At 35.4% G+C, this 16,929-nt stretch overlaps 1 long non-coding RNA gene across 1 annotated transcript; it reads left to right on the top strand.

The window, feature by feature from the left end:
- The first annotated feature begins 330 nt into the window (after positions 1-330).
- LOC136790682 (uncharacterized) lies at positions 331-16,722 on the top strand. Its single transcript, XR_010831088.1, has 3 exons — positions 331-2,174; positions 3,089-3,148; positions 12,309-16,722. It is a non-coding gene; the product is annotated as an uncharacterized lncRNA (long non-coding RNA).
- The last annotated feature ends 207 nt before the right edge of the window (positions 16,723-16,929 follow it).

Here is a 16,929-nt window from a genome sequence, read left to right as displayed (position 1 = left end):
AACCTGCTTCCTATTGAAATAGCTGTCATGTCCTTAAGTAGTTTGATTTTCTTTCATTTTCCAGATATAGTTTGTTGGAAAAACAGGTTTTCTAACCTAGAATTTCTATTTTATTTTTATTTTTTACCTGTAAAATGGCTGAAGTTTTTATTTCAATGTCAGCAGTAAAGTTTTCATGAACTGCCCATAGTAAATCTTCCAGAAAACAAAAAGAAATGTACAACAAAAGGTACCATACTGTAGCTGATTTGTCATTAAAGAAAATGAAATCAAAATTGGACTATGCTTTTTTTAACAGACTCAGAGTGAAAGCTAATGGTTAAAGGCTCATAGACAGGACAGTGTTAATGTGGCTGTGTAAGCAATACCATACATCTATCTGTCTGGATATATGATCGTGAGCTGAAGATTGTTTATTGTCAAAGGCTGAGTGGTTAATAAATGCTGGCAATGGCTTGGATTCACTGGAATGCTGCACAGCTGCAGCATTAGTCAGACTTTCCCTTTTCTGAATTCTGTAATCCCTTCAATATTGCATTAAATATGTTTTCAATATTTATCTGGATAAAAATGTGCTGAATATTGCAACTGTTTAATTTTGATGTTTGTCACGTAGGAAATCTGTGTAAGGCAGAAAGTAACAACATTTTTATTGCTAAAACCTAATGCAGCTTCTTCTTGTGTTCATTCAGATGCTTGTGCTTGGGCTATTTACAACATGGGTAAGCCTTTGTCATCGTTCAAAGGTAGAAGCATGTCAGAATTTCTGAAGCCAAATTTCAGGCCTTAGTGCTTGGCTGAACTCACTAAGCTGACCCATCACCCTATGCAAGAATCGGAGTTCCTATAGATTTCAGTGTCAGTAGAATTTAACCGATGGATTTTGGATTTGTTATACTTCACAATCCAAATCCTTGACAAGCCGGGAGTCAGAATGGTTTATTAATATGTCACTATTTTTTTTTATTAGTTTTCCTAAATGATCAGACAGCCTATTGTTAGCTGATCCATTGTGTCTATTCCAAGTTTTTTTAAACAATTTTTATCTACGAACCAGATTATTTGGATAACAGTGATTGCAATTAATGATGTGGGAGCAGGGAAGTATGCTCCCCTTATGTTGTGGGTTCAAAATTAAGACAGGGAATCCAAACACATGCAATTCAAGTTAACCACATGGTCTAATGCAGTCCTGGCGATACTAATGCTCACTGGGTTCATGTGTTTCCACCAGCAATTGCTTTCCCAGCTGCTGTTAAAAAAGAAGGAAAGCACACCAAACAGAATGAATTGTAAGCACCAAGATAAGCCATTCCTGCTTGGGATGATTGCTTTAGACATTAGCCTGACCTGAAAACAAGTGGGCTATAGGCATTAGGAAAAGAGAAGGTCGTTAAAAAATCATATTAAAATTTGAAGTATTTTTCTCTCTGTTTTTGCCCAACTGTGTTACTAATAGCTTGATCAGACTTAAGCAAAAAGCCTATTGAATCCATTAGCTGTAGGTCACTGTTTCAAGCAGATTAACAGTAGCAGAAATGTACATTAAGTGAAGGATGAATTAGTGGCATCTGTCTAACTACTTCTAGTATTCACATTACAGTTAAAACTAATTTCAGTCATTTATTGGCAATTGTGGCATCAACAAGTGAGTGGGTCATGGAGACTAAACCATGCGTTCATCCTGAAGTGGTCCCTTAAGAAAAAGGTGGGAGAGTGTAGGGGAAGCTTGAATGAAAGTCGCTCCCATTCCATAGAAATGTAGAAAGTTTTACGAACCAAAAATGTTGACACTGTCTGGGGTGTGTAAAAAAAATAATATATATATATATATTTGTTTTTGAATCGTTGTAAGCATATTTTGAAAACTAGGTGCTTACATAATAATCTGGAACATAAAGTTGTTTTGCTTTTTCACATTATCTTTTCATGAAAAATTCTTTTCATGTAGTCTCTTCACAGTGGCAAGTTGGCAACACATTTCAAGGGATTCAAATAAACATGAAGATTGAATATTGATTTCTTTGTTCAAAAAGGAACTCACAAAATTAAAAGAAAGAAAGAAAGAAAGAAAGAGAGAAAGAGAGAAAGAGAGAGATGAAGAAGAGGATGTAAACATTGCTACCTTGCTCTTCTCTGTCCCTATTTGGACTTTGGCTTTGCAGTATTTTCAGGTAGTCAAAGTTGTTTCTCATCCCATGCCACTTAATGAAACTTTGATAGCCAGTATGTCTCATGCACCCAACTTGTGATGCAATGTGTCATAATTTAACTTTGTACCTAGAATGATTTATCTTGTAGTAATAGTTATAAATTAACCTAACTAATGTACAGCTTAGTTTCTTTCTGGTGAGTGCCATGGGATGGCAGATTTTGGGGCCCTTGTTTATGTAGTGCTGATGTCCTTTCTCTTAGTGTCCCCATATCTTGTGAAGTGCAAATATCCCATTCTCTTCAGAAGATTTCTGGTGGGCCATTAAACTACAGCATGCAATCAGCTGCACCGGATTTACTTACTGTTCTTTTAAGTTGAGGATAAATTTACAGGGTCACAACTTGCTAACCATCAAAGTTATGTGACATAGATGCTAAGATTACTTTTTGTACCAACACCCACAAACCTTTGAATTAAGATGATTGTAGAACAGCAGAGATATCTAATTAGATGATTTGCATATTGGCTCTAGTAGCAACGCATTTAATGAAATCCAGCTCACCATACTCTCTTGGATAGATTGCTGCAGGTGTAGAAATGAGGCTGTCATAACAAGGACAAGAGTGCCACTGAGATCACTGTCTTTTTGGAGAATGGGTAAACTGGAAAAAAATCAAGGCCACATACTTTAAAAGTATTTGACACATTAAATCATGCATTATACCCATTACAGACACTGCATATTCCTTCAAATGAGAAGAATGACAGCCATAGAAAATCTGCCCTTGACAGTAAAAATGAATAAATACTTCATTATATTCCTATTGAGTTGAAAGTCATGGCACAGAATGCTGTCAATATAACATTTTTGTCTGTCAGAGCCCATTGCTTATCAGTTTTTTTGTTGTTGTCGTTTTTTCGTTTTTATTCCAGTTTGGTGTCAAGAAACACAAAGAGAAGACCAGAGAATGGAGAATACCAGGGAACTACCAGGTAAGCAAACCTGCGTGTGTTGGTAACTTATCTGCACCATAACATGGGAATTGTCTGATCAAGATTAGTCATGAGCAATGACAGTCAATAAGCTCAGGGATGGACCATAATTATAAAAGTAAGACATATAGTAAAACATCGAGTAATATGCATATTGTGACCACCTTGGCAGGTCACTGATGCTGTCGACACAGTTACAGCTTAGTGAGGAACTTTACATCACTGCCCCCTCTAATAACGTCACAGACCCCAGTCCACATGGACTATTTTGCTGCCATGTCACATTTATTTAATTGGTTTTCCACTGTCACACGACAGCTGCTTTTGATATTGCCCAATCAACATTTTTCTCACTCAGCAAACATGTTTCACATTATGTTTTCCACAGATCAACAGGCATTCATTTTTTCTATCAGATGAAACTTTCAGTCCTCAGACTCAAATGCTGTAGGTTCCTTTCTCTAAGTTTTTCTCACTTTTTAGCTGCATAATGTTTTTCCAATCAAATATTGCTTCCAACCTTTATTCACCAGCTACCACTTGCAAATCACTCTGAGAAATCACTATGTATTGTAGCATTCCTCCAGGCATCTCTTCACCTCCCCTTATAGAAATTTGTGTGTTATTATTAGTTATTATCGTTTGATTCTGGTCAAGGAGACACTGACCTCTGTTGGGATTTACAGTCCTTGTTTCCGCAGCTTGTTTTGTTTGGCACGACTTGCCAGTTTTATATCTATGCCTGTGTTGTATGGTTCTGTCAGCACATACCAATTGTGTGTGACCATGACAATAGGCAAGAGCGGGGAGGGCTTGCTCACCCTCTTCCAACGCTCAGCTCTCCAGCTGCCCATGCTGCCCCTTGGAGAAACATAGCCCCGTGTCTGCACTGCCCTGAGCTGGTCCACAGGCCAGCGAAGGAGTGGGCTGCTCTTGCCAGCACGTGGGTGCCCTTTGGAAACTCTTGAACAAAATGTTGCGGCAGATCGTATCACATGGCTGTGACCTTAGCTGAGGAGCCCACCAAGACATAGTTTGACGAATTATTTGGTTATGGAAAAACATTGCACAAGAATAACAGAGAGGAATTGCATGACACATAAATGCTATTATTCAAAGATAGGTATCTGCGATTTTTTTGTTCAGTTTGGGGCCACTTTCACAGATACACAAAGCAGCTGGTCTGCACCTGGTTTGTATCTAAAAAGACCTTTGCTCATGAATAAGTACATGACTAAAAATAAAATTGCAGGTCTAATCTACTTACACTCATAAAACCTCAACTTCAGTATGGGTGCCCTGGAATAAAGCATGAAACAATGTTGTCAATTTTTAATGCAGAATCATTTTATATTTACAGTATTAAAAGCAGACTTTAAAGCCAAGAGTGTGTACAGCCAAACATTGTATCAGGGTTTCAAAACACAATTTCATGTTTATTTTTCTATCTGGAAGGTGTTTGCTAAATCCCAACAATCACCACATAGTCCGGCTGTTGGGCTTTCAATTGTAACTGTTCTTTTTGCTAATCAGGATCTTCAATAACTAGATTCATTAAGAAAAAAACAAAACAAAACAAAACCTGGTAGACATCTAATAGCAAAAATAAGGTTCCATGAAAATAAAACCATTAGGGTTATATATCTCCTCACAGATTTGTTTTTGCGATGTTTTAGTTTTTTTATTGGATGGCTTTCTAAAAGTCATAAGCAACAAGTTTGCATTTAAATCTCTTTAATCAATAATATTCTCCTTTAGCTATTCTAGTTTTTCTGAGCACAGTCAGAAATGACATGCCTTTCTTTTTACCTGCTTTATTTAAACCACAGATTGCAGTTTTGCTCTTTTCCTTTACCACTACTGCACGATCCTCAAAACCATCTCTCTTCCATGCTGGGTATGAGAACAAAATCATGGCTACTTGCCGCTGGGCTTAAGCAGAGCTCTTTAATAGGAAAACTACATTTTACTTAGGAGAATAACATCATGTGGCAGGGCTATGGCAACAATAACACCTCTACTGCCAGAAAACACTTACCCTGGGTGGTTCAGATGGCCCAAAACATTTAAGAGCATTTTTCTTATACTGTAAATTCCCCATGGTACATTATTTTCTACTGAGAGCTAATAACTACCCTGTCTGTAAAGCAACTGGTCTTAAGTTTATTAGCTTGCAAGACAGAAAAATAACAGACACATATCACTGACATTTAACAAAGATGTCTTTCATGGTTTTCTGTATTTTTTCATATGCACCACACGTTTCTCTTTAGTTAAAAAAACACATTTTGAACCACATTCTGAGTAACTTCTTATGAAGCAAAGCACATTTTCCAAAAAAAGCCCTTAATGCTTCACCAAATACTGAGTCCCTTTTCAGAAAGTTCTAAAGGTTTTTGCAGAAGAAATAACATGTCAACTTCCCCAGTGAAAGCTGTTTCACCCTTGCCATAGCAGCCATACTATTTTCCTTGGCATCATGGGAGAACATCATCCTATTCCTGCACTGGAGTGGAAATGATTGCACACATGATTTTCATGCGAAAGTCACTTCTTCATACAGTATAAATCCCTATTCACGTTTCTTTAAAAGTATAGTATTAGTCTGTTCTTTTTGATTGAAAGACTAAGTCACAAAAAGGTTGTGAATATGATTAGAGCAAAGGTGGAGTGGCAGTACATTTTGGTGTTTAAATAGAAGATCTTTCCATTAACTGGACGCATCTTGTGGGGAGGTGATATGCACAGAAGGTGGTCCAGTCAGCCATGAATATTTTTGTTCTAGAGGGAGTTCATTTTCAGACAATATTTTTAGCCTAGAGTATAGTGAGACTCTAAAGAGATCAAAGCCACCCTCAGCTTCTGTATTTTGGATAGGCAATCTGTACAAATTATCTGGTAGCCAGTGACACAGAGCATGCTATTGCTGGCTTGTTTTTACAGCAACCACATCCTATTGAAATAATAGGTAGTCACATGTGAAATTGCTAAGTTCACAGTGAACAACAGGTAGTATGGAAAACAATGGGGAGAAAAAGGATGGCATGTTTAATAATTTTATTTCTAGTTTAAACTGGCCTCCACAATTTTTGGAATGTGAATTTTGGTGTGCAAATAAGAATTTGAAAAATTGTTCCTCCCAAGGGACTCAACTTTTGAGTTGAACCATGTGGAACTTCAAAAGCTAAATCTGGATATTCAGAAAATTGTCCTCGAGGGCCTGGGACCCTATTGAAGTTGTGGCAAAAGTTTCGTTAGCTTAAATGGGAACAGGATTGAGCCTGTGATTATTCTTTTTTAAAGTCTGTGAAGAAGTCCAAATACCAGTTGCCCTGACTAGTAATAACAAAAATTCAAAGGAGAACAATAATTTTATGTCCTGGAATGTTAATACTAATGGCATTCAGCACAATCCCACACTGTCAATATCATGTAAAGCAGAGGGACTAATTTTCTTTTTCTGTGACCCAAACACACATAAGCTCTACCAAAAAGTCTGCTTGGGTGGCATGTTAGAGGACAAGGAACCAGAATAAAAAAAAAAAATCAGAAATGGTCCAAGCTTCACACTAAAGAGAAGGGATTATTTCTAGAGCTGAAGAGAAATGCTAGTGTTTTATAGTTGAACAGTTTCATATGACTTACAGGATACGTGTGTATTTCTGTCTTTATTTGCTCACCTACTTAAAGGTGAACAAAGGTGCAAAATTTTGTTTTTACAGTGTCAATGCAATTTCAGCTCTAAGCTGATGAAATAGATTTCTCTGCATCATCTACAAAAAGAAGACATTTGACACAGAGCTTTCCCTCTTCCTTACCCTCTCATGCTCGAAAACGTAGACCTGTCAAAATGTTAACTTTTTTTTTTTTTTTTCTGTGTAAGTCACTGTTGCTAATTTGGACAGAAGTTATTTGGATACATTATTTGTGGAAAAAAGCATAGAACATTGTGAAAGACTTGCAAAATGTGCATAGAACAACCCTGGGTTTTATTTGGACAGTTTCCCAGGCACTGTAGAAATGGGAGCATAATGCTTTTACATTAAAATCTGAAATAAAATGACATATTTATAGGTATTTCAAAGTACCACATCTAGAATCTAGCATTCAGGGTGGTTAAAAAGAACTTGCTCACCCCTTTGAATTTGTCATTTGGAGCATAGTTGGCAAATAGCAGGAAAGGCTTCCTAAGATGTGGTGAATATTCATGCGAGAAATGCAAACAATGGTTCCACGTAGGATTAACACACTGAAGGTGTTCCAGGCAGTCTTATGGGGGACAACCTTGTAGGATATACATGACATTTACACATTCTTTAATCACTGAGAGATAACAGTCCAGAACCAGACTTTCCCCTGTTTTGGATTATTTTACAACTACTACAAATTCAGACTTTAGACAATATTGAATGTAAGATTCTCTCTTATCTTAGAATCAGCTAGAACAGAGTGACGTGAGCCATCTTAATGAATAAACAGTACTACTAGTTACAGTACTTTATATCTGAAAATGATCCTTAGATTTGTTGGAATTAGTCTGAGAGAACCCAAGGATCAATATTTACTTATTTACAAATTCTGTATAAAAGCAAGATGAGCATTGAAAGCTTTTGCATTCTTTTTCCGTGGAGTATGATAACAGTGACAAACCAATGGTGCCTTCTCAGGACTATGTGAGAGGCAAATATCATTACTGTCCACCTTGCAGCAGTTACTTTAGTCAGTGGAAGGTTTCTTTCTCTAGCACTGTAGACTCATTTCTACACAGCACTTGACTCCGCTGCATACGTTGACAGTTAGAGAGAAGGATATTATTCCTTTGCCCACTTTTTTTTTTCTTTTTTTTTCTTTTTTTTTCTTTTTTCACCACTTTCCTAGGAATTTTCTGTTTAGTGTTTTTTTGTTGTTTGTTTTTTCATGTGCTTTCAACAATAAATCTGAAGGTTTGCTGCTTTAGAATAAAATGTTACTGGTGCTGTTTCCAGAAGACTTGAAGATTATGGTCCTGAGGTCCTTCTGCTTTATGTAGTCACTAAATGAACACAAAATGTCTTGCATCCTCTGGCCTGGTCAAGCATCAGCAAGGTCAACAAAACTGTGGCAGCTCTGGTGGCAGAAACAGCTTTAAATCTGAGGAGCTTCTTTCAAAAGCTGGGTTGTTTATTATTCAGGGATGATCTGTCTTTCCACCTCCTTGTGCTTTGAGGAAATGTTTGTGTGGTTAACTGAAGACAATTTACAAATCCTGGAAGTAAACCTGGGGTTTGCAATCAGTCCCTTATCTGTCTACACATACTGCTCACCCATGATTAACATGTTCTGTATTAATCATGGGTAAACAGTCCTTTCTGTGTGGTTGACCAAATAGTTCTGCTTTGACTAGTACACATCCTAGGCCAATAAAAAAAATAATAATAATTTAATACTGCCACCAAATACAATGGTTTTCTGTAATACTTAGGGAATGCAGTTTGTAATTTGAAACTGTTGTACAAATGCAGACTTATTTGTTGAAGGGTTTTTCACATTCCATCTGAAAGAGAAGAAAAAAGCATATTTTCAGATGTTTCTTTTTTTTTTTATTGTAGAAGTCTTAAAGCTGGTTTTTTTTGTAATTTTTAAAAAATGTATTGAGAGTTCAAAAATATCTTTTTCCTGTGTGTTTTTCATTTGCTTCATTCATCCCTTTTCAACATAATTTTCAAAAGCATATTGATTTCTGATGAAATTCTGATTCATATTCTATGTGAAGCACTACATTGTTTCATATAGGTTATAAATAGGAGGATTATGAGCTTTAGTTTCAAAATTCTGAAGTTTTAAATATTTGTTCAGATGAGACTCTTGTACCAGCAGAATATATTTTTAATTCTCTTCTTTGCAGTGCTATCGTGCAACAAAATCTACCCCTTGAAGTTCAGCGATCTATTATTCCTTCTAAAAAAGCTAAATGGGATTGAAATGTCCATAGTTGCTGCATAGTGGTGATTTGCAGATATTCCTTCTTGCTGCAAGAAATACAGTCTGGACAAAAGACATTTAAAGGCAAACTGTTACTTATATGTATTTATAATGTCCTTGTACCCATTTAAACCCCTAAAATGGGCCAAATTCATGCAGTGCCTGGTAGGTACACAAATGGAAAAGGGCTCTACATATAGGAAAGGCCAATAGGGGACCTAAACGTTTTCAGTTTTCCATCTTTGTTTTACTCAGTGTCATTGAGCAATAAGAATTTATACATAAAAAAAAACAAACAAAAAAAAAACCTGTCTCTTCATGAGTAATCTGTTTTAAGCTGTTAGCAAGACAAGGAATATAGTATGTACTACAATAACATAACATTTACTTTACAGAATAATTGTTTTTATTTTGCACTGGAGGCACTTCAGACATATATTCATAGTAGATTGGCTCTAAAGATACACTTTGGGTTTCCACAATTACATCAGTACAGGAATATAATTAAGTTTCTTCCCTAAAATGTTAGAAAACTTCAACATCCAGAGACTCCTGCCTTGCCTGATGAAGGTGCATAGAAATATCAATAACTCAACTGTATTAGAAAGGCTAATGAAAATATGTGGTGTAGTTATAATGATTTTTTTTTTTTCCCCACCACATAACTTCACTACAAATGGCATTATCACTACACCTGGAATTGCAATTTGTACTTTATATAGGACTGAAACAATTTGGGACCTTTATTTCCCCTCACAATAGTAAGTCTATAAATGAAGTGACACCATTAATGGAAGAGTCTATAAATGAGTGCTAATTGTGTGATCAGATTGAGTCTAATGGAATGAGTTCTTATTTTACCTTAATTGATAACTTTAGTTCTTACCTGACAGCAGAAAATAATTAATAATGACAGCAAGTATTAATAATTGCAAAATACACATTGTGAACTATAAGTGTAGTGTTTTTTATGTGTGATAGGAATTTATATTATAATACATTATCTAGAGCAAATTATTTTTCAGTTCTTGTTTTTTGCTTCACAGATCTTAGAAACATTAAAAAATAAGTATATCATAGGAAAAATGCTTCTGCTGATTAATAACTTACAAATAAACTCTGTAGCCTCTCGTTAAATTAGTGTGGTTTTGAAATTAATGATACTGATATTGGAATATTAAAATTTATTCATATTTTTATTATTATTAAAATTTATTTTTACAGCTAGAAATGGAAAAAACACCTCATAACATGTGCATAAGCTGAAGAGTCATCTATAAACACTGCTTAGTAAAGTCCATTTTATTATTGATGTAAAATCCAAGTTGTTAATTGAAAAGAAGAGAAAACATTGCATATATGTGGGGTTTATAGGCTTTTTAGTTTTCTTTATGACTTGTGTTATGACTGATGAAAAACTAAAAATAAATATGAAATGCAATAAAAAATGTATTTTCCATACAGTCAACCTTATTTAGAGGCCTTGCGTAAGTTGTTCCAAGATGAACTTAATGGCTGAGTTTTTAATGACAATCAGAATAATACAGTTTTTGAAAGGTTTAGTACAAAAGCAGAAGACAAGCAGAAGAAAAAAAAAATCAAAACTAATAAAGCCATCAACTCCTAGGTTTCCTGTCTCCTGATTGACCAGATCTGTCTATTTTCATTCAGGTGGGCTTCATCCAAGGAAAAGTCTGTCTCACCAGGGATTTTAAGACTAAGACTTTCATGACTGCTAACGTTAGAAATGCATGCAAAACTCTCCAACACAAAATAACTGAGATAAGAGAAATAAATTTTGAAAACTGATAGTCATTTTTATGTCAGTAATAAACTCAGTTATTTTTAGGAACATTTTAATACACATATTTACAGTGTGAAGCTATTATAAATTTTAATGAATTATTGGTAAAAGAGGTTTATATCTAGTCTCATGGAAAGAGTTCTCACACTATATATATATATAAATGTGTGTATACAAAAGAATTTCAGAGGAATCATAAACTGGATAAAGTCTGTACTGAAGAAATTAAACTCTTCTTCCTGTCTGATAGTAAAAAATCGAATCCCTGTAGGTTTTGTTTGAACAAATTCATCTATCCTAAAGACTTTCAGATGAAAGCTCTTGAAATCCAAGAACAATACTAAAGACAACACTGAGCTTGTGAGTCCCTTTGCTATTAGACTTCTGATTTACTGCTGGAGTAAACTTGTTAACTACTGGCTCTGTAATAGTCCCAGACCAAATTTTACAACTTCCATTTTAACTTCCGTCTTCAGCTTGGTCTCTGACCTGCTGTCCTTATTAAATCCTAACATGAGTGCCAGCTTAATTTCAGGGGGAATTCTGTGGTTTTTGATCTGTATGAGATGGGGTGAATTTTGCGTTATTTCATGCTTCTTACATCATCCACAAGTTCTAGTGCAAATTCTTAGAAAAAACTGATGCAAGTGAAAAATAACAGTAATACTCTTCTGTCAAAAATCTAATTCATACCTACGGTTCAAATAACCTATTTTCTGACATATGATTCCTCTTATAAAACACTGTTGCACCAGATTCCTTGTCATTGAGTCTTTCTTCCACAAAATAGTCTTTTACCCTTTCTTCCTCCTACAGTGCCACATCATTATAAATTAGCAGGATGATATTCAGTAAATTATATCTCACAGTGACATTTCTATGTAAGGAAACGGAAACCTAGTGGGAAAATGTACGTCATATTTATATGAATATGGTTTGCAAAAATAGCTGTAGCCAAAATCTTTGAATATGGGTGATGCAGTGATTTAGAGTTCTTTTAAATCTGCATTTTTTCATTTTTTATTTTTATTTTTTGTACAGGGACGTGTTGGTATTTTCACTTAACAGAATTTATATTCTTTTGAAAAGTTATGAGCAGGTTTGCCTAATAAGTCTAGCTTTAGGACTGAAATGTAGGAATGCTTAGTTGTCTGTATTTAACATTTCATTAATAGAACTGAATACCACTGAATTCCAATAATAAATTGGATTTATAGAGGAAGATTGCAACTTCTGCTACAGAAACCATTAAATGTTATTACTTTGATCTGAATTGTAGTTCAAGACATCATCCTTATCCATTGTTAGAAGATGAATATATAATCTCTTTATCATGTTTTTGAACACGTAATACAACTCCAAGGTAGCAACTCATATTTTGAAATATTTTAACAGATTCTAACCTGAAATTTCTACTTCATTTGTGGAAGCACCCTGAGAACAGAGAAGATGGAGGTATGGGGAAAGTAAAACACTGCTTTGTGTTATATGCTGGCAGATTTCTGTATCAGTTCCTCATAAATACATCTGAGGAGTATAAATGAAAATTGCCAGACAGAGTGAAGGTAAAAAGCAAGAACTGTCTTTGTAATCTACGTTTTATCTGCAAAAAGAGAATTAAATTTTTAGCCAGGACCTAAAAATGAAACTTTGTAGCACTGTGAATAAGATTGTCTGCTGAATTGCCCCTTGCTGCACATGGACTGGCAAGCCAGCTACAGGCACATTTTGTATCAGAAAAGCCTTTTTACCCTTTGGGAACAGGAAAGATGTAATTGTATTTTCATTACAACATTGCAGGCTTTATGTCCTTTGTAGTCTAGTAGTAAACATTTTGTGCAATTGGTACTGAAAGAACTGACTGTATTGTTACTCTTTTATGGATTGTTTTTTTCCAAAAAATGCTAAAACTAATTCCACATTCAAGCATATTAAATAAGCTAATAATTTGCAGTGCTAGTTATACAGTACTTAATGATACCTAGTTCTGTGATATCTAAAGTAATAAAATTCCTGAGAAAAATGAGAATGCTAAATATTTTTGTCACCTCACCTAAGCTATTCAGAAAGAATTTTCAAGCATAGATTGATTTATTAACAATTTTTATGAGCTCTGTCACAGGATGATCATAATAAATCATTAGTAATATATTTTTTGATTGCAAACAAGTAGTGAGGACTCTGGGGAACTGTTACAGAAGTGAAGGTGCTATACTGTATTTCAGTTCATCTCCTTATCTGTTTGTGGCTTTAATCTGTACCATTTTGATTATTTTGCAGTTCAACAGATTTAAACATGAGAACTTGAATTAGGGTCTTCTCTATGAAAAGTTTTCAGTAAGTTATGATTGGCTGATTTATACCTTTGGCTGGTTTGCCAAGAGAACAAATACAAGAAGAAAAGATCACCAAAGAATGTGCACCAGCTAAAAATAATAATAATAATAAAAAAAAAAAGCTAGCAGTTCTTTCAAAGCTCCCTCTTTTGACAGGTAGGAAACAGCTCTGAAATGGAAGAGTGCATTGAACTGGTATTTTTTAAGTATGTCCTGTCACTAGGAGTAGGTAAGGCAACAGAGTCTTATGGCAGCACTTTTCTTGTTGTCCACCCTGATCTTACTCAAATAGTAAGATCATCATCATCATTGGCTGATGAAGGCAGAAAATTATACATGGAGACAGATTTAGATTTTGTTTGTTTGTTTTTTGTTTGTTTGTTTGTTTATTGTTTTCCTAGTTCTATACTGTCCCTATACCTACCCTGTCTGTCCTACCTATCATATAATGGAACTAACCTAACCTTGCATGGATTTGAAGGAGAAAAAGAAAAAAAAAGAAACAAAAAAAAGGCCATTCCTCAAGGGGTTTACACTCCAAATGCTCCAAATGAATGAAAATAGCAAACAAATGGGAGGGTAGGAAATTAAGAACAGGAGGTAAAGTAAATAAATAAATAAATAAATAAAAGAGCCAAAACTGCGGCTGCTGAAAATTAGTGTAGTTCTATTGAAGCTGGTGCAATTACACCAACTGAGCAACTGATTCATTATTTTTATTTGTTTTACCCTTTGTTCCTTTCCTTTGTTGGGTCTTTGAATTAACTGAGCTGAATTAACAGCAGCTGAATCATCGTTCTAATGCGCATTCTGTTATGTAGAAAAATCTGGTATCTGTGAGGAGACGGATGGAGCAGAGCAGGTAGCTTTTGAGGAGACCTTTAAAAGAAAAGAGTGAGTATATACCTGGACCATAGTGTGCTCTATTTTTTCCATTTTTTTTTTTTTTACAAGTTATCACAGACATCCCAGTGATGCTAGGCTGCTGGTGGCTCATGCCACCTGCATGCATGCTGCTGGCTCCAGGGAGCCCTGCCTGGCACCACCAATGTGCAGTACCCACCCATGCCACTGCCTCCCCAGGTGCAGGAGATGTCCTCGGCTGTCTGCACATGTGAAGACATGTGGCATCATGTGTCTTTGTGTCAATGGTGAGAAAATTTCAGCAGCTGTAGAGATGTGAACCCAGGCACTCTCCCAACCCAAAGAAGTGTGATCTACAGAAATATTCAGGCACCTGTGAAGTTTTTCTCTGAACACTGAAGGCAACAGTGTATGACTTTACAGTAAAACTTAAAAAAATCACTTTTCAGCCTGATTGCGATAATAGTTCGGTGGTTTTTTTTTTGTTGTTGTTGTTTGTTTTTCATAAAGAACATTTCAATTTAAATTTAGAAAGCAAAATCTCTCCTTTTCATTAGAGTCTTACTAATAAACTGATGATTATTTTGAAACTAGTTTCCAGTACAAGACATTTCTTACCCAGTTTTCATTTCCTATGGTTGCTATACAGTTTTTCCTGAATCAGAGACTTGACCTATTGTTCATTCAGTGCTTTTATATATATGTATATATAGGCTTGTACATCATTACTTGGAAATACATTAAAAGAACATTAATCTACAAGGTTCTCTGAAGTTAGGAGTCCTAACAATAAGTGGATTTGCAGTTCTAATTCATCTGCCTTTTGCATTAAGGTACAGTTTTTAACTACAAGTTCACACATACTCTAGGCAGTTTCCTACTGCTTCGTCTTGCTTTTCATTATTCATCACAGAGCTCTTTCACATCTTTAAGGCTTGAATTAAATGTGGAATTGCACATTTGCTTTTGGTCTCTTTTAGAACATTCGTCAATGTACCAACTACGTACCTGGAGAATATTAAGACATTTATCTCTTTTTGACATATGGGGCTACTATTTTCATCTTACAGAGAGAGAACTGAAAGAGAAGTTGTTATTTAAAATGGTATCAAGGCAGATTTAAACTGGTAAAAAGAGCTCAGGGTATCCTAAATCCAGGACTGATATTCATTTCTGGTGGTAAAACATCTTCTATTTGAAGGTGTCTACTTTTTAATGGAAAAAAAAAATTAAAAAAAAAACACACAACAACTCAGTAGGAATAAAATGCCAGTATGTTCACACGTAACAATCCCACTATGTATTACTATTAAGAATCTTCCTATGAAGTGTTTTTGCATAATGGTAGCTATCTGAGCTGCAAAACTGCCCTTTCTTTTAGTCTCTATGGATGTGGCTGTTTCTGGGGTTGGTCTTGAGATGGAGGAGCTTGTAGCCCTCATGCTAGAAATTATGAACTTCCTGAGTGAGGTCACAGCCCCATGAGCTCAGAGCTTATTGCAAGTCTACATGAAATTTCATACTACAGGAGAAGTCACTTTTGTGACCTGTTGGTTTTCTCCATGATGACTATTAAAAGGATGGACGTGTTGAACTTGAAATAACTTGGTATGACAGAAAGTACAAGGCAGCCCAGGTATAAAGCTGTATTTTAACTACTAGAATAGGAAAATGTTACCAACAAATATGTCTTTAACCGTGTGTACTGTAAGAGCCTTTGCTTGAGATGTATAATTTGTTGCATTTCACAATCAGCACCAAAAAAAAAAAAAAGGAAAACCAAACCAACCAACCAAACAAAAAAAAAACCAATTTGCTACTAAGGTGATTTGGGGACTGGAGCACCTGTCGTATGTGGACAGGCTGATAGGATTGGGCCTGTTTTGCCTGGAAGGAAGAAGCTTGAGGGAAGATCTCATCAGTGTGTATAAATATCTGAAGGGAAGGTGTCAAGAGTATGGAGGCAGTATCTTTTCAGTTATGCCCAGTGACAGGACAAGAGGCAACGGGCACAAACTGAAGCACAGGAAATTTTGTCTGAATATAAGAGGGCATTTCTCTTCTGTGAGGGTGACAGAGCACTGGAACCAATTACCCAGAGAGGTTGTGGAGTCTCCTTCTCTGGATATATTCAAAAGCCACCTGGATGCCATTCTGCGCAATGTACTCTAGGTGATCCTGCCTGGCAGGGGGGTTGGAGTAGATGATCTTTAGAGGTCCCTTCCAATCTCAGACATTCTGTGATTCTGTAGCAGCAAACAGATATTTGTATTAAGCATCAAACATTTTAATTTGAAGAAGGAAACTGGATTTGCTTTTATAATTATGAATGTTATTTCGTGAAATACCTACTCATGTTGAAATATAAATTGTAAATGTCCCTCTTCATTAGTTCTCTTAAAGATTTTCTATTCCTAATGGTCTTCTTGTGTTATTCAACCTACCATGTTTCTGTGAATAGATTACTTTTGAAAATCATATCACTGGTAGGGGATTTAGTTTTTTCATTATTCATTCTGAAATCACTAGTAATATTGGTAGAATTATTATGAGGTAATTTATGTCCTCCTTGAAAAAACATAGAGATTTTTAATATTTATCATTCTCCTGTAACGTGAATCTCCTGCACAGAAAACCTCCAACTTGATTACACATAATAATTTAATTTTTATATAAAAACAAATAAATATAGGTATCGTGCATGATGATTATAAAAATAGCCTAACGGAAGTTAAGAAAAAAATGAAGTGCCTTAATGAAATATGTAAACAAAACACTGAGTTTTATGTTAAACATATGGATCCCACTCACATTAG

The sequence above is a fragment of the Anser cygnoides genome, chromosome 4 (genome assembly GCF_040182565.1).
Source record: "Anser cygnoides isolate HZ-2024a breed goose chromosome 4, Taihu_goose_T2T_genome, whole genome shotgun sequence".
Taxonomy (NCBI): Eukaryota; Metazoa; Chordata; class Aves; order Anseriformes; family Anatidae; genus Anser; species Anser cygnoides.
The sequence above is the reverse complement of the archived record's forward strand: the minus strand, read 5'-3'. Positions and strand labels throughout refer to the sequence as shown.